Source organism: Sturnira hondurensis, unplaced genomic scaffold, assembly GCF_014824575.4.
Source record: "Sturnira hondurensis isolate 20B ecotype Veracruz unplaced genomic scaffold, ASM1482457v3 Scaffold0007578, whole genome shotgun sequence".
NCBI classification, from domain to species: domain Eukaryota; kingdom Metazoa; phylum Chordata; class Mammalia; order Chiroptera; family Phyllostomidae; genus Sturnira; species Sturnira hondurensis.
In genome coordinates, this window is record NW_028080209.1 from 2,141,100 (window position 1) to 2,158,977 (window position 17,878).

General features: G+C 47.4%; 1 protein-coding gene across 1 annotated transcript in view; it reads left to right on the forward strand.

Moving 5' to 3' along the window:
- PACSIN1 (protein kinase C and casein kinase substrate in neurons 1) overlaps positions 1-17,878 on the forward strand; it is a 55,994-nt gene that overhangs the window by 16,341 nt on the left and 21,775 nt on the right. The window lies entirely within an intron of this gene.

Genomic DNA, 17,878 nt, shown 5'->3' on the forward strand with positions numbered 1-17,878 from the left:
CATGTGTGGCCTGCTGGCTCAGTGCGGCCTACCGACCTCAGCATGCTGTAGGCTCGGCCTTCCTCCCACGGGGCGCTGGCCCTGCCCTGGGTCCTTCGGCCACACGGCGCACCCAACAGCATGCCCCGCCGCTCACACACAGGTCCATTTCTCTCCACACGGAATCTTTCCCGTCGATAGAAACATGGTGCTATTCCTCTTACTTTTCATGCCGCTTGCATAGCCTGACCTGCAGCCTTGAGGCTTCTACTTCTTGTGTTTCGGCCACCACTTTCTCCCAGCAGCATGTTAATACCAGGGTCTTTGCTGGGGTGTTAATTCTTGCATTGGGGAGTGACTCCCTTATCTGCCCCCTCTCCTGACGCCCCTTGACCCAGCCCTGCAGGTGGCTGAGAGCCCTGCAGGTGGCCCCACAGCATGCCAGGCCCCATGGCTCCTGCAGACTGCTGAGGTGTGACTTACCCTGGTTATTGGATGGTGGCCAGGAGAGGAGGGGGCACATCTGAGGGAGGATCTTCAGCACTGTCCTCAAGCAGGGGGGCGTGCTGCACTCCAAGGGGTCACTTCCATGTCCCACTCTTTCCCATGCAGGGCCTGACCTTGGTGCTGCAGATGCATTGTGGACCGAGAATTCAGCTTTCTCTGACGTTCTGCTCCACTTATAATTAAGCCCTGTGCCTGCTTCTCAGCTTTCCCCTCCCCTCCAGCTGCAGGAGAAAATTTATATGCAGCTAAGGAGGCCCTTGGCTTTCACACTTGGCCTTAAATTAGTGATTAATCACTCTCAGCCCTTCATAGTCTTTCTCCAATGTGTGAGAGCTGCAGCGACAGCTCCTGGGCCTTCTGATTAATTACTCCTCCTCCAACCTCTCAGACTTTGGAGATATGGCCCCTGAAGTGCGTGCCCACCACTGCCCTCCCAGGAGGGTTAGTTCCCTCCCTGCTGCTGCTGCTGCTGCTGCTTGCAGGCCCAGTCCCCCTGCGCAGCCATGGTCCTCGCTGCCGGCCACTGCTGGGGTACTAGCTTCCATCCCAGTGTTCAGGACTGGAGCCTCCTAGAGTCACTCCTGACACCATCTGGCTAGGCTGGACTCCCAAGGAAACGGACTCTGAAACAAAGGTTTGTGGGGGAGTCATTAGGTTGTGCTCTCTGGAACAACCCACAAGAGGTGAGCCTGAGGCAGGGCATTGAACACAGGCTCATTTGGTCTTTCAGAGGTGTCCTGAATTAAGGCAAAGGATCCAGGCCCCTGTGAACCAGTTATGGGATGCAAGCTGCCCTTGGAAGGGGGCTGTAAGGTAGAGGGTAATTCTTGGAACAGGGACTTGGAGAACTTTCAGCAGTAAACACTCCCCACAGCTGGGGGAAGGAGTACCTTTTGTCCTGAAGCAGGGCTTCTGGGCGATGCTGCACACAGCACAGCACAGAATTTAGTTTTACAACTATGATGGACATATGAGTTGTTTGGGTTAATATGAATACCCTGCTGTGAACATGTGAACATGTGTTGGCTTTGGTGGCCGTGTGTACTCATTACTGTTGGGCATATACCCAAGAGTGGAAATGTGGGTCTAAGGTGTACATGTAGCTATTGCTGAATAGTTTCCCAAAGTGACTGTATCATTTTACATTCCCACCAGCAGTGTTTGAATGTTCTGTGTGCTCTGTACCGTGTCTACACTTGCTATTGTCTGTCCTTTTATTTTAGCCATTCTGGTAGTTTGGGTATCAATGATTCTTATGTGCAATCAGGGTGGGGGAGCACAGCTTCCTGGCAGGTGGTTGACTGTGAGATTTGGGGGCCCTGGGGCCACCTCCACCTAACTTACTTGATATTCATTTCCAAGAGTCTTCTTCAAAACCAGATTCTGGCCAGTATATTAAAATGTTATAAGAGAGTAAAACCCTCATGTGACTTGGTTTTTCCGGCTTCTTTCCACCTGAGATTCCAGCTCAGAAGGGCTGTGGAGAGGAAACAGGTACCTTTTGCTGCCTGTAAGGCCAGGCTTCTGTGGGGTCTCATGAGGACACCAGGGAGCAGCCATGGTGATTCACCCTGTGCAATGTTTCAAGGCTTCCAAAATGTTTTTTTTCATCCTGTCTCCTTCGGCCTTCACAAAAGCTCTAAAGGCTGCTCTATTTGACACAAGAGGAAACTGAGGCTAATTGCTTATGCAAAGTCACACAGCAAGTTAGTGGCAAAGTGAGGCTGTGAGCCCAGTGGCACATTCTAAGTCTAGGCGGTCCTAAGTTTGGTTCTTAGTTTAATTGGCCTGTGCCCCCTCCCTTCCTTTAAGAGCTGCTCAGCTTGGCTCCTTGGTGGGGATTAAGCCCCTCTGCCCAGTTCCCTAGAACACCCCCCACTGACATGTGCCATGGTGTAGCCCTGCCTCTTGCCCATCAATGTTCTCCTAGAAGCAGTAAATCCCCATGGCTCTCTGGGGCTAAGTGCTAGTTAGACGAGAGCATCTCCAACCTTGATGTGCTCGAGAATCTTCTGAGGGACCTTGCTAAAAGATTCTGAGTCAACAGGTCTGGTGTGGCTGTGATTCTGCATTTCCCACAAATTGCCGGGGATACCAGTGCTGTTGATCCACAAACCTCCCTTTGAGCAGCCAAGAGACCACTCTCCAGCTGTGGGCTGTATAGGCAGGTCTTTACACTGTGCTTGGTACCCGCCATGGAGCTCAGGCAAACACTGGTTAGTTACTGTCTGGCATGCGTGTTAGTTACTATAGGTTCAAGCCTCTTCAGTTTTTCCATTATGAGACATACCATTCAAGTCATAGGAATGGAAAGGACTCAGTTCAAAGTCCTTTACTCTTACTACTTCTCTTACAAGCACCTCTCTTTCCTCCTCCTTCTTGCTGTCTTCTCTTTCCTCCTCTACACTACTCCTAATTCTCACCCTCCTCTCCTACCACAGCAGGCAGAATCTCAGCTTGGCATTAGGCAGAAAGCTGGCTGAGTAAATTTATTTATACTAAAGTGTGAATGACTCATATCTCACCTCTTAACTCTTACAGTGGTTATTTAGATGTGAAAAAGAAGGAGCTTTCAGTTGTTGGAAAAGTTAACAGTGAGGGGAAAAAAAACAGAAATTACCAGGAATCCTTTCCTATATTCCCTAACATTTCCCAAAGCTGGGTAGATGATTGAAATTATATGAGGAAATTTAAGAGGAAAAAAACCAGGAATGATTGTGTTTTATGCCAGATCAACAGAATCAGAATCTCCAGGTTGAAGTCCAGGAATATGCATTCTTTTATAAAGGAGACTTTGTTGCACATCCAAGTTTGGGAATTACTTTCCTAAACCATACTGTGGGGCTGCGTGTGAATCTGTCTCCCCTGTGTTTCCAAAGGAGAGACAGTTACACAGTTACCCTGTCTCGCCCTGGAAACTGCACAGTGGAAGGAATGGGCCCGGATGAGGTGTTAAGTAAGAGTCAGCTCCTGCCGGAACTCACCTGTTTGCAGGCCACTTGTCCTCAGTGAGGACAAGCCTCTGTTTCCTCGTCTCTGCAATGGGGATGAAGCCAGCTCCTGAAGCCACCCCTGCAGTAGTAGCTGGAGAGTAGAGAAGCAGCAGGTTGTGCAGATGCTGGAGGTTATGCTAACTGTCATAGGGACAAAGGGCAGCCTTGGGGGGTGGGGTGGACTAAGGCATGTTGGGAGCTTGGCACCTGTGCTGAAGCCTTGGTCACAATGGCTCATGGGGAATAATTGCTGTGGAATTATGAAGATTGTCTAGCAAATGAGTCTCGTTAACATTCCACTTCCCTGCACAGGTCATCTATAATTGCCTGACTTCCTCCCCAGGGTGGGTGGGAGGCTGGGGTGGGGGCCTGCCAGGGGTCTCTGCCAGTCTGAGCGGTGGTGGTGGGGGGCGGTGCAGGTGAGTGAGCTCACAGCACAGAGTCTGCTCTGCCTCCTCCTCAGGATGGTGCCCTGGCCCCCAGTGACTCCCAGCTGAGCCTGCTGGAGACCAGTCCTGCCCAGTGGTCTACCTGGAAGCCTCAGCCCCAGGTCCCCCTCAGCTGGACCTGGGCCATGGGGCTCAGGCTGTCACCTCTTTTCTCAGATTGTCTTTCTTTCAAAACGGAGGAGCTGGACCAGACACAATGGCTTTGAGAAGCCCCTTCTAGGTCTAGATTCCAGAATTCCAGCCTTTGGTCCCAAAGTTTCATGGAAGATTGTGTGTGGGCTTTGAAGTCTGACAGAACAGAGTTTGAACACTAGTCCATTCTTGCTGGGTGATAGTGGACTACTGACTTTACCTCTCTGATCCCCAGTTTCCCCTTTTTAAAAAGAGAGATGATGGTATGCATCTATTCAGGTTGCTGTTAAGATTAAAGATGATAAGGGTAGGATATATAGCTGGCATTATTGAGTGCTTCCTGTGTCAGGCACAGTTCCTGGACCTTCTCCTACCCTAACTCATGTAAGTGTCCCAGCTGCCCTGTGCGGTGAGTACTGCTGTGGTCCTCCATTTAGGGATGAGGAAATGTAACAGTGGAAGCATGGCCATGCAGGCTTCCGATAGATGTCCGCTGCTATTTCCATGACCCCTTCTATCCCCCTGGGGAGCTTCTCCAGCAGGGCTCCTCCAGCGGGACTTCCTGTTCGCTTCACCCCTCTGCGGGAGCTCCCCGACCTTTCTGTCTGGCCCTCCAACGCTGTTCCGCAGCCTGCCTCCAGGCCCCCTCCTCAGCAGCCAGGCAGGCCTCTCTGATTCCATGGCACAGCCAGCCTGTCCCCACGTCCTGCATTCCGTTACCATCTGACTCTGTGGCCTCCCCTGAGTCCATCCTTGCCCTCCTGGGGCTGAACCCTTGGCTGGTTCTTGTTTGTCACCTTGGGTGCACCTGGCGCAGCACTGGATGGGCATGGAATGTGCTGGAGAACCCATGTGTTTGAGAAGTTCCAGGGCTAGAATCTCCCACAGTCACCCCAGGCCCAGCATAACCCCTGCTGGCTGCCTCCGTGGATCATGCCTGTGTTAGAAAGTGGGAACACAGAGACCAGTGCGAGGTGACCCGGGACTAAGAAGACTGCAGTGCTGTAGGACACTGATTCTCAGCCCGAGGGGTCCTTGGGAACCAGCTGCAGAGCTTTGAGATACTGGTGCCTGGACCCCACCACTGAGGTGAAGTTGGACCCTTACCTTACACGTACCTCAAAGTGAACCAAAGACCTAAATGTCCTAAGGAATAAAACTACAAAACTCTTAAAACATAGGGGGAATCTTCATGACATTGGATTTGGCAATGATTTCTTGGATATGACACCAAAAACAGGCAACAAAAGAAAAAAATTGTTTTGACAAAATTTAAAACTTTAGTGCATTAAAGGACACTATTAAGAAACTGAAGAGAATGGGAAAAATATTTGTAAATTATATATCTGATAAAGGATTAATAGTCAGACTCTATAAAGAACTCTAAACAATAAAAAAAATATAAGCCGGTTAAAAAATGAGCAAAGGACTTAAATAGGCATTTCTCCAAAGAAGATACACAGATGGCTAATAGGCACATGAAAAGCTTTTCAATGGCATTAATCATTAGGGAAATGCAAATCAACACTACAATGAGATATCACCTCACACTCATTAGGATGGCCATTATTTAAAACACAGAAAATAAGAAGCACTGGTGAAGATGCGGAGAAATTGGAACTCTTCTGTATTGCTGATAGGAATGTAAAATGGTACAGCTACTTGGGAAAACAGTTCGGTAGGTCATCAAAATGTTAAACATAAACATAGCATAGGATTGAAAATTCTACTTCTAGATATCTACTCAAAAGAATTGAAAGCATGTCCTGGCTGGTGTGGCTCAATGGATTGAGTGCCAGCCTGTGAACCAAAAGGTTTCTGGTTCAATTCTTAGTCAGGGCGCATTCCTGGGTTGTGAGTCAGGTCCCCAGTAGGGGGAACTAGAGAGGCAACCACACATTGATGTTTCTCTCCCTCTCTTTCTCTTCGCCTTCCCCTTTCTATAAACAAACAAACAAACAAATAGAATCTTTATTAAAAAATAATTGAATTGGACTTCCAGCCAAGATAGAGGCATAGGCATACACACTGTGCCTCCTCACACAACCAAAAGGACAACAACAAATTTAAAAATAAAAAACAACCAGAACTGACAGAAAATTGAACGGTATAGAAGTCCAACAACCAAGAAGTTAAAGAAGAAACATTCATCCAGACCAGTAGGAGGAGCGGAGACAGGCAGCCAAGCTGAGAGGACTGCAGCAAGGCAGTGGCTGGCAGACTGGCTGGTCCCACATTCAAGTGCAGATAAACCAGGAGGAACAACTGGAGAGCAAGACATACTGTGCAGCCCAGGGTTCCAATATGGGAAAATAAAGCCTCAAAGCCTCTGACTACAAAAATCTGTGGGGGTTGTGGTGTCAGGAGAAACTCCCAGCCTCACAGGAGAGTTTGTTGGAGAGACCCACAGGGTCCTAGAATTTACACAAGCTCACCCACATGGGAACCATGGGAATCAGCACCAGAAGGGCCCAATTTGCTTGTGGGTAGTGGAGGAAGTGACTGAAAACCAGCAGAGACCGGAGTAAGCAGCACTGTTGCCTCTTGGACCCCTTCCCCACATACAGCAGCACAATGCAGAGATGTGGGTTGCCCTGCTCTGGTGAACACCTAAGGTTCCTCCCCTTACTGTGTAACTGGATCAGATACATAGTTAAAAACACTGATAATCAAGATGCTCACAGAATTGGTTGAATATGGTCACAAAAATGAAGGCTATGCTAAGTGAAGTAAAAGGAAAATGTACAGGGAAATAACAGTGATGGGCAGGAAACCGGGACTTAAAATCAATGATGTGGACCAGAAGGAAGAAAGAAACATTCAACCAGAACAGAATGAAGAAACAAGAATTCAAAAAAATGAGAGGCTGACAACCTCCAGGACATCTTTAAACGTTCCAACATCCAAATCATAGGGGTACCAGAAGGAGAAGAGGAAGAGCAAGAAATTGGAAACTTATTTGAAAACATAGTGAAGGAGAACTTCCCCAATCTGGCAAAGGAAATAGACTTCCAGGGAGATCAGGAAGCTCAGAGAGTCCCCAAGAATTTGGACTCAAGAAGGAACATACCATCATTACATTAGCCAAGATTAAAGATGAGAAGAGAATCTTAAAAGCAGCAAGAGAAAAGGAGACGGTTACCTACAAAGAAGTACCCATAAGACTGTCAGCTGACTTCTCAAAAGAGACCTTGCAGGCAAGAAGGGTCTGGAAAGAAGTATTCCAAGTCATGAAAGGCAAGGACCTACACCCAAGATTACTATATCCATCAAAGCTGTCATTTAGAATGGAAGGGCAGATAAAGTGCTTCCCACATAAGGTCAAGTTAAAAGAGTTCATCATCACCAAGCCCTTATTATATGGAATGTTTAAGGGGATTTGCCTAAGAAAAAGAAGCTAAAAAAATACAAACAGTGAAAGGACAACAAACTCACAGTTATTAACAACTACACCTAAAACAAAAACAAAAACAAAAACAAACTAAGCAAACAACTAGAACAGGAACAGGACCACAGAAATGGAGATCACATGGAGGGTTATCAGTGGGGTATGGGGAGGGGGAAAAGGTACAGAGAATAAGTAGCATAAATGGTAGGTAGAAAATAGGGGGAGGGTAAGAATAACACAGAAAATGTAGAAGCCAAAGAACATACATGTTTGACCCATGGACATGAACTAAAGGGGGGGAATGTGGATGGGAGGTGGTGTGCAGGGCAGAAGGGAGTAAAGGGGGGAAATGGAACAACTGTAATAGCATAATCAGTAAAAAGGCACAGGTTCAAACTGATACTGGAACACCAATGTTTACAGCAGTACTGTTTGCAATGGACAAAAGGTGAAAGCAGGCCAAATGTCCATTGGGGGGTGAGTGGATAAACACAATGTAGTGTCTGTAGAATGGAATATTATTCAGCTATAAAAAGGAATGGAGTACTGATACATGCTACATGGATGAACCTTGAAAATATTATGCTAAGTGAAAGAAGCTAGACACAAAAAGAAAAATATTGTGTGGTTCCATTTAATATGAGGTGCCTAGAGCATGCAAATTCATAGACACAGAAGGTAGCGTGGTGGTTGCCTGGGGCCGAGGGGAGGAGGTAGGGGGAGTGGTTGTTTTGTGGGTACAGAATTTCAATTTGGGATGATGAAAATGTTCTAGAGATGGATAGTGGTGATGGTTGGATAACAATGTGACTATTACTTAACGTACTGGATTGTACACTTAGAAATGGTTAGAATGGGCCCTGGCTGGTTTGGCTCCATGGATCGAGGACCGGCCTGCGAATCAAGGGGTCACTGGTTTGCTTCCCTGTCTAGGGCACATGCCTGGGTTGTAGGCCAGGTCCCCATTGGGAGGCGCGTGGAAGGCAACCATGCATTGATGTTTCTCTCTCTTTCTCCCTCCATTCCTCTCTCTAAAAAATAAATAAACAAAGTCTTTTAAAAAATGGTTAGAATGGTAAATTTTACATATATTTTACCACAATCTAAGTGTTGCAAGTGATTCTCATGTGCATCTGGGTTGAGAAGTACTCTAAGATGGGCTGGAGAGTCAACATGAGAGTAGTTACATGTAAGTGTTACAGGTCTCTGATAGACTGGGGTGTGAATATGGGAAGGTCAAGGGTCGGGCGATTTTTTCCTCTAGGAGGCAGGCTACTATGTTGATTAGGTCAGTTCTAGAGCCACACTGCTTGGTTTCAATTCCCACCAAGTTCAAAATGGCAACCTCTCTGTTCACAGGCTGGTATTCCACCCGCTGAGACACACCATCCAGGGCTATTTCTTTTTCATTAAAAATTTTTTTTAATATGTTTATTGAGCCCTGGATGGTGTGGCTCAGTGGATTGAGTGCTAGCCTGTGAACCAAAGGGTCACTGGTTCGATTCCCAGTCAAGGCACAGGCCTGGGTTGCAGGCCAGGTCCCCAGTTGGGGGCATGTGAGAGGCAACCACACATTGATGTTTTTCTCCCTCTATTTCTGTCTCACTTTCCCTCTCTAAAAATAAATAAGTAAAATTAAAATAATAAAAAATTAAATGTGTTTATTGATTTTAGAGAGAGAGGAAGGGGGAAAGAGAGAGAAGCATCGATACAAGGGAGAAACCTCGATAGGTGGCCTCCCATATGTGCCTCGACCAGGAATCAAACCTGCAACTTTTTCGTATACAGGATGACACTCCAACCAACTGAGCCACACCAGCCAGGGCTGGCTGGTTTTCTTCTTTTTCTGATATAACAAAATGCAAAGGACATTTCTTTTTTGTTTTCCTGAGCACACATGTAAGATTTTTCTCAAGAGTGCTTTATAAGAGGTGAAATTCCTATGTTGTAGTTGTGGGCCTGGTCAGCTTTATGAGACGTGGCCAAAATGCAGACTTTGAAATACAAATTCTCAGTGTGTGGGCAGGGCCTGGAATTCTCCATTTCTAGCAAGCTTCCAGGTAATGCTCATGTTGATGGTCCACCAACCACACACTCAGAAGCAAGGGTTCTCAAACTTGGCTGCACATTGAAAAAGCCCAGGGGACCTTTGAAAAAATGCTGGATCTTCGGTCCTACACTCAGAGTCTGATTTAACTCATGTGGGGCAAGTTTTTAAAGCCTCCTAGGTATTCTGATGGGCAGCAAACTTTGGGAACTACTTGCTTAAACAATTGAGAAGACTTCTTATGTCACTCACCAGGATCTCCTGAGGGCAGCTTCAGCATTGGTTAGTTCTATGACTCCACTTTCAGGAACCAGCTTCTTTCCATCCTCAGTGGGTGGGTTTGGCCCTCAGGCTAGCTCCCACTGAGGTCACAAAATGGCTGCCTCAGCTCCAGACCTCAACGCAGACTCCACAATGTCTAAGAACATAAGGGACTAATTTTCCCCCAAGCCTCTTATCATCCATAAGGAAACATTTCCTGGAAGCCCTTTCCCTCTGTTCTGACTGTCTAGGGTAACAGGAGTGTCAGGAATGACTGAGACCAGTGGTTCCCAAAGTGGGGTCCCTGAATCAGGAGTACCAGCATCACCTAGGCACTAGATAGAGATACAAGAGCCCTGCCTACTGAATGAGAAACTTTGGGTGTGCGGCCTGTGTTTTGGTAAGTCCTTCAGATGACTCTGCTGTGTGTTCAAGTTTGAGAGCCACATAAGCCAATGGTTTTCAACTGGGTTGATTTTACCCCTCAGGAGACATTTGGCAAATCTGCAGACATTTTTGCCCGTTATCACTCAGGGATGGGTGCTATTGCCATCTAGTGGGTGGAGGCCAGAGATGCTGCCAAGTTTCCTACATTGCATAGGCCAGCCCCCAGCAAAGAATGATCCAGCCCAAAATGTCAGTCCTGTCCAAGGTGGGATTAGGCCAGTCAGCATTCCCTCTGAGTCACTGCAGTCAGGGCTCTCGGGTCAGCAAGGGCAAAGGAATGGCTGTTGGTTAGACGAGCAATAGCATCTGCTACTAAAGATTCTTCTCACAATAAATCGGGCATCCCCCCCATCACTCCCACACTGTCCCCTTGCAGAGCAGTCCTTGCTTTAGAAATGACACAGAAATACTACAGAATACAAACTGTGGGGCCTGCCATGTCAAAGAGGGTCTGCTTGTCGGGATGAACAGACACAAAGCCCCTCACCATCTTCTCTGGGAGGACTGGGGGGCCCTGTGGGAGGGTTGGTTATGGCAGGGGTCGTATTTGGTGGCTTACTCCCGTGATTACCGTGATTGAAAATGCAGTTTTGTCAGGAGCTTAATCACCTTCTCTTTCAATTCAGTGTGTGATTTTAAAGGTGGGTTGCATCCTCTAATGTGATTTTTGCACTGTTTTGGAGCCAACTATGTTTTCCCAAGAAATGCGGCCCTGTCATATCAGGTGAGCAGTGGAGCAGCTGGCACTTGATGTGCAGGGACTCTCCTTTGGGTCCCGGCAGGTGTTCAGCGCTGGCCGAGCCCACATTTGTGTTTTTGACTGTACCTTCCAGTGCCGTCATCTGAACTGTGTGCACCTTCTTGTGCCGTGGCCACTAGCCGCCCATAGCTGCTGAGCGCTTGAAATGTGGCTACTACAACTGAGGAATTGGTTTCTTTTTTTTTGGTAGGAATTGGATTTTCTATTTCATTTTGTTGTATTTAACTTATACGTAAACAGTTGATGGACAGCGCCACCTTGGACACCCTGAGCTTCCCATGGCTCTTGGCAGGGGGTGCTCCCCGAGAGGCATGCAACACACAGGCCGCTGAGAGCTGGAGCGGCCTTAGAGGGCGCCCTGCCTGGGTGCCCTCAGGGAAAGCCTCTGTAACTGCAGGCGGCTTGGCTATTTCGAACACTGTAGAGACCATCCCCCAGTCGAGCGTTTCCCCAGCAGAGGCAACTCAGTCCACCCAAAACCTCAGAGCCCTTTGCTTCGGGCGAGAATCTTCTCAGTTCTACAGAGAAATGTTGGTTTCCCCATGCCGATCAGAAATTCCACCTGATAATTCAGTAAAACAGCATTTGTTCTTCAATTTAAAAAATTACTTAGCACGTGTAGTTTGTTTGGGAGAGAAAATTTTTTCAAATCAGGCTCCTTGGGTGAAGAAATACATCAAGGGTCCTTGAGCAGGGCAGAGGTAGACTTGCTAATTTGGCACAAGGTCCTCCCTTGAGGGGAGTGACCTGTCAAGGCCACCTGGCTGGAATGGGTCCGAGTCAGGAGTAGAACCCAGGCTTCCTGAAGAAGCCAGTGTCTGAATAGCATCCTTTTCTTTTCTTTCTTTTTCTTTTAAGAATAGTAAACATTTATTTTACATGAGCCAAGATAGGCGGGAGGAGGACGTATTTGCCTTTCCCGGCCTTGGTTTGCCTCAGCTGGAACTGCAGCTCCTTGTCCTCCGCCACCTGGCCACCTGCTCGCCCCAAGGGCCTGGCGGCGGTGCGCTGCACGCGAGAGGCTTGCCCTGCTGGGACTGCTCCTCCAGAAGCCTGCTGATTGTGGCGTTCTTTGTCCTTTTATCGTATATCTTCTGACTTTTCTTTGATCGTTTTTTTGTTTGAAGTCCCTTTGCCCTCAGGACCCGGCATGGTGGTCCACGGGCAGTGCCTAGCAGGACTCTTTGCAGCTGCCAGTTTGGTGTGCTGTCAGCAAGCCTGAGGTAGTTCTTACCAGGGTCTCGGTGTGGACCAGCTCATCATCAGTGCATTGTAGACACTGATAATTGTTTTGTGCATACAATACCCAGAGTCCCAGGACAGGCTGTCCGTGACCAGCCTCAAGGTGATGGTACTTTTTGGTACCTAGGCAGACTTTGTGCTTGGGGCCAGCCGGTCCCACTGTTGGCAGCAAGGCGTCCCAGCTCAGGTTCTCGCTCCTTGCAGTAGGTCTTTCTTTTGTTCCTCAGTGGGCCGCACTTCTGCCAGTCATCCTGAGAGATGCCCGTGGCTTGGTGCTGCTGGAAAGAGCTTTCTCAATTACATTTGACGTATTAGTTTCAGGTATATACAGTGATTAGACATTCATATAACTACAAAATGGTCATCCTGCTAAGCCTAGCACCCATCTGACACCCTCCACACTTATGTTAATGACTATATTCTCTGTGGTTGACTAGCATTCTGGGGTCCCTGCGCATGGCTGTCGGCCCCCAGCACAGCAGCTGTGTGTGGCACTCCCATTGAACAGTGACAAGAACAGGTGGGGAGATTTAAAAGTCTCTCTGATGGGGGTGTTATAGAGTAGGTGTTATAGGCTGGGACCAGTTCTTTTATTTTTTTAAGATTTTATTTATTTATCCTTAGAGGGAAAGGGAAGGAGAGAAATACCAATGTATGGTTGCCTCTCGTGAGTCCCCTGCTGGGAACTGGCCTGCAACCCAGGCGTGTGCCCTGACTGGGAATCAAACCTCAATCGTGTGGTTTGCAAGCCCACACTCAGTCCACTGAGCTACACCAGCCAGGGCTGGGACCAGTTCTTAAAGCATGGCCCCTGGAATTCCTGTATCAATCACAGTGAGGGACTACCTAGAAATAAGGTGACAACAGTGCAAATGTGGGGGCCTCATTACAAGACCTACTGAGGTGGTCTGGTACATTGGTGCTTCCTACCCCACCCAGGAACCCCACCTCCTACTAGTTAGGCTGGTGTAGCCCTCCACACTTACACCTGCATTGACTTGGGGCTTGGCCATGCGACTCGCTTTGACCAGCATGACCGAGGGAGGGGCTTGACAGATGAGTGCTCACACGTTGGAACTCATCCTTTTGGGGCTTTGCTCTTGGAGTCCTGAGCTACCATATAAGCCAGTCCAGCTACCCTGCTGGAGAGACCACATGGTGGGAAGGGTGAGGAAGAGGGCAGGAGATGGGGAGGGGGCGGGACAGGCCCGGCTGCCAGCTACTCCCGCCATCTCAGCTGACGGTCAGGCGTTTGAATGAAGAAGCTGTCTTGGACATTTTGGCTCCAGCTGAGGCCACGTGGAAGAGAAGAACCACCCAGCTAGACCCAGCCATCCCACAGAATCACAAAAATATAATAAACTGTTGTTTTAAGTCACTGAATCTTGGGGAGCTTTGTTTTGCTGCAGTAGAGAGCCGAAACTCCTGCCGAATCAGAATCTCTGTGGCTGTGGCCAGGATTTCCATTTTATACAAACTTCCAGATGGTTCTGATGCTTGCTAGAGCCTGAGAATCCCAGGAAGGGGAGAAGGCCTAATTTAAGTCACCACAAGCTGTGTGACTTGGGGCAAATTCCTCTCACTCCCCATCCCCTTGTGCGTCAAACAGAGGTGAGTACAGACTCCAGAGACGAATGGGGCCTAGGGTGCTCTGTGAATCCGAACCACCAGATGGACGTGAGGGCTTATGAGTATTGTCAGCACAGTTGGACACACAGAACCATGTGCTGAGCACCAGCTGTATGCCCAGTGCTAAACCTGGTGTGAGCCACTATGCCAGACTATGGCTGTGGACATCTTTGTTCAATTTAATTTCCCTGAGATACCAGAGGTAAGAGAGTGGCTGCTTGTGTTTATGGGGGCGGTGGCATGGGGCACAGTCTGTCCCAATAACAGCCAGACCTGTCACTCCCCCTCAGAGGGTGCCCTGAATCAGACCTCACCATTGCACCATCATCGTTCACCTGGATGTTGGAATAGGTTCCTTTTATTTTTTGTTGAAGTATAACATATACAGTTGCACAGGTTCACAAATCTTAGGTATGCAATGCAACGTATTTGCACATAAGTACACACCCGCAGAACTCCTCCTCGGGTCAGTCAGAGAGCGTCTCCGGCTCCCGTGAGGCACTGCACGCTCCCTCCTGTTGATGTTTCCAGAAGCAGCTGCTCTTCTTTTTTTAAATATATTTTACTGATTATGCTATTACAGTTGTCCCATCCCCCCCTTTATTCTCCTCTGTCTTGCACACCCCCTCCCACCTGCATTCCCCTCCTTCAGTTCATGTCGATGGGTCGTACATGTAAGTTCTTTGTCTTCTACGCTTCCTATACTATTTTTAACCTCCCCCTGTCTATTTTCTACCTACCATTTATGCTACTTATCCTCTGTACCTTTTCCTCCTCTCTCCCCCTCTGACTCCCCTGCTGATAACCCTCCATGTGATCTCCATTTCTGTGATTCTGTTCCTGTTATAGTTGTTTGCTTAGTTCTTTTTTGTTTTTGTTTTTGTTTTAGGTTTATTTGTTAATAACAGTGAGTTTGTTGTCATTTTACTGTTCATATTTTTTATCTTCTTTTTCTTAGGTAAGTCCTTTTAAACATTTCATATAATAAGGGCTTGGTGATGATGAAGTCCTTGAACTTGACCTTATGTGGGAAGCACTTCATCTGCCGTTCCATTCTAAATGAAAGCTTTTCTGGATAGAGCAATCTTGGGTGTACAAACTTGCCTTTCAAGACTTGAAATACTTCTTTCCAGCCCCTTCTTGCCTGTAAGGTTTCTTTTGAGAAATCAGCTGACAGTCTTATGGGCACTCCTTTGTAGATAACCATTTCCTTTTCTCTTGCTACTTTTAAGATTTTCTCCTTCTCTTAAATCTTGGCTAATGTAATGATGATGTGCCTTGGTGTGTTCCTCCTTGGGTCCAACTTCCTGGGGACTCTCTGAGCTTTCTGATCTTCCTGGAAGTCTATTGCCTTTGCCAGATTGGGGACGTTCTCCTTCATTATGTTTTCAAGTAAATTTTCAGTTTCTTGCTCTTCCTCTTCTCCTTCTGGCACCCCTATGATTCGGATGTTGGAACTTTTAAAGTTGTCCCAGAGGTTCCTAAGCCTCCTCATTTTTTTTTGAATTCTTATTTCTTCATTCTGTTTTGGTTGAATGTTTCTTTCTTCCTTCTGGTTCACACTGTTGATTTGACTCCCGGTTTCTTTCCCTTCACTGTTGTTTCCCTGTATATTTTCTTTTACTTCACTTAGCATAGCCTTCACTTTTTCCTCTAAGTTGCCACCATAATCAATCAATTCTGTGAGCATCCTGATTACCAGTGTTGTGAACTGTGCATCTGATAGGTTGGCTATCTCTTCATCGCTTAGTGTCTGGAGCTTTGATCTGTTCTTTCGTTTGGGCCATTTTTTTTGTCTTGATGTGCCTGTTACATAGTGAGGGGCATAGCGTTAGGTGTTCACCATGGTGGGGCAACCTGCGTTGGTGACGCAGTGTTATGGCGCTGTATGTGGGGGAGGATCAGAGAGGGAACAGTGCTGCTTGCTCCGCTCTCTGCCAGTTTTGTCACTTCCCCCACTACCCACAAGCAAATTGGGCCCTTCTGGTGCTGATTCCTGGTGGGTGGGTTTGTGTACATTCTAGGACCCTGTGGGTCTGTCCAATGAGGTCTCCTGTGAGGCTGGGAATTTCTTCCGCCACCTCAACCTCAACAGGTGTTTTCAATCAGGGGTTTTGAGGCTTTATTTCCCACACTGGAACCCTGGGCTGTGTGGTCTGTCTTGCTCCCAAGCTGACCCTCCCGGTTATCTGCAAATGAGAGACTGCTGGGTCCTTAGCTGCTGCCTTGCTACGATTCCTCTCCGCCCATCTGCCTCTCTCCACCCCTTCTACTGGCCTGAATGAATCTTTATTCTTTAACTCCTTGGTGGTTGGACTTCCATACAGTTTGATTTTCTGGCAGTTCTGGTTGCTTTTTGTTTTTAAATTGTTGTCGTCCTCCTTTTGGTTGTGCGAGGAGGCACAGTGTGTCTACCTACGCCTCCATCTTGGCCAGATGTCGCAGCTGCTGCTCTGACTTCTCTCTCTACAGATGAGATGTGCCCATTCCTGATTTACACATGGTGTTTTTGACCGTATCTCTTTGTACAGATTTTGTAGGGGTCCCCCGAGGTATTTCCTTTTTTATACACCACTTATCATAGTCCACTGGTGTGGACTAAATACATAGTCAGTATTTACCAGCTATGGCAAAGTGTAGAAAACGTCTCTCTTTAGGTCCTTTTACCCTCCCCCACTTGTGATGTAATTTTAATTAGCATTTCCTTTATTTACTTTGAGAACGACATCTGTCAGTGTTACAGTTTTTTCTTTGACCCTCCAACAGAATTTAGAAAATTCAGGAGGGTAAGGAAAGTCTAACCTATTTACTCATATTTTTACTTTTTCTACTGGTCACTCTCTCCCCTGATGCTCCAAGATTCCTTCTTTCTTTTCCTTTCTGTTTCAAGAACTTCCTTCAGCCATTGTTTTAGGGCAGGCCTGATAACAACAGATTCTCTCCACTCTCCTTCCTCTGAGAAGCCTTCGTTTCTCCTCACACCCTGAAGGGTATTTTCACTGCGTACTGTGTTCTGAGCTGACGGTCCTTTCCCCTCAGGACTGAAACACACCCTGCCCTCTCTGGCCTCCTTCGTTTCTAGTGAGAAGTTCACTGTCATTCAAATTATTTTTTCCCTTTTGGGTAAGATGTCACTTCTCTCTCTCTGCTTTTGAGACGTTTTCTTTGTCTTTACTTTTCAGGAGTTTGATTCTGATGTGTCTTGCGTGGACTTCTTTCAGTTGACTGGTTTGGAGTTTACCAAGGTTCTTAAATCTGTAGATATATGTCTTTTGCCCATTTGGGTGAGGGTTCTTCAGTCAGTACGAGTGTTTGTTTGAATGCTCTGTCAGCCCCACCCTTTCTCCATTCCGTCTGGGACCCTAACAGAATGCCGGAGCCTCCGTTACAGGACCACAGGTCCCTGGGGCTGTTCATTTCTTTTTTCAGTTCACTTTCTCTGTGTTCAGATTGGCCGATTTCTATTTCTCTGTCTTTAAGTTCACTGATCTTTCCTGTCCTGTTTTATTCTGGTGTTGAGTTCTTCTAAGTTTCCAGTAGTAAGACGTCAGGTAGCCTTCTTTAGATCTTCTATTTCTTTGCTAAAGCTTTCTGGTTTTGGGTGTGTCAGGTGTGTTTGTCATTGCTCGTTGACACCTTTTCAAGATTGCAGCTTTAACACCCTTGTTGGATGATTCTGGTTATTGTATCATCTTGGTGTTGGCATCTCTTGCCTTTCCTCATTCTAATCGAGATTTTCCTGGTTCTCGGTGTGGCAGGTAATTTTTTCTTGTGTCCTGGACTTTGGGATTTTATTATGAGACACAGGTCTTATTTAAACCTTCTGTCTTAGCAGCCCTCCCCCAACACTGCTCTGTACTGGTGCCAGGTGGGGCGGCAGTCCCAGTTCCCCACTTTACCTTAGGTGACACCCTGGTGGGAGACAGGGGTGCCTCCTCACTGCTGGACCCGGCAGGAGTTCCAGCTGCCCACTAGGCCTCCACTGACACTTCCCTGCCTAGCATGGAGGGGGAGTTGCCTCGTTATCACTCGCTGGGAATGAAA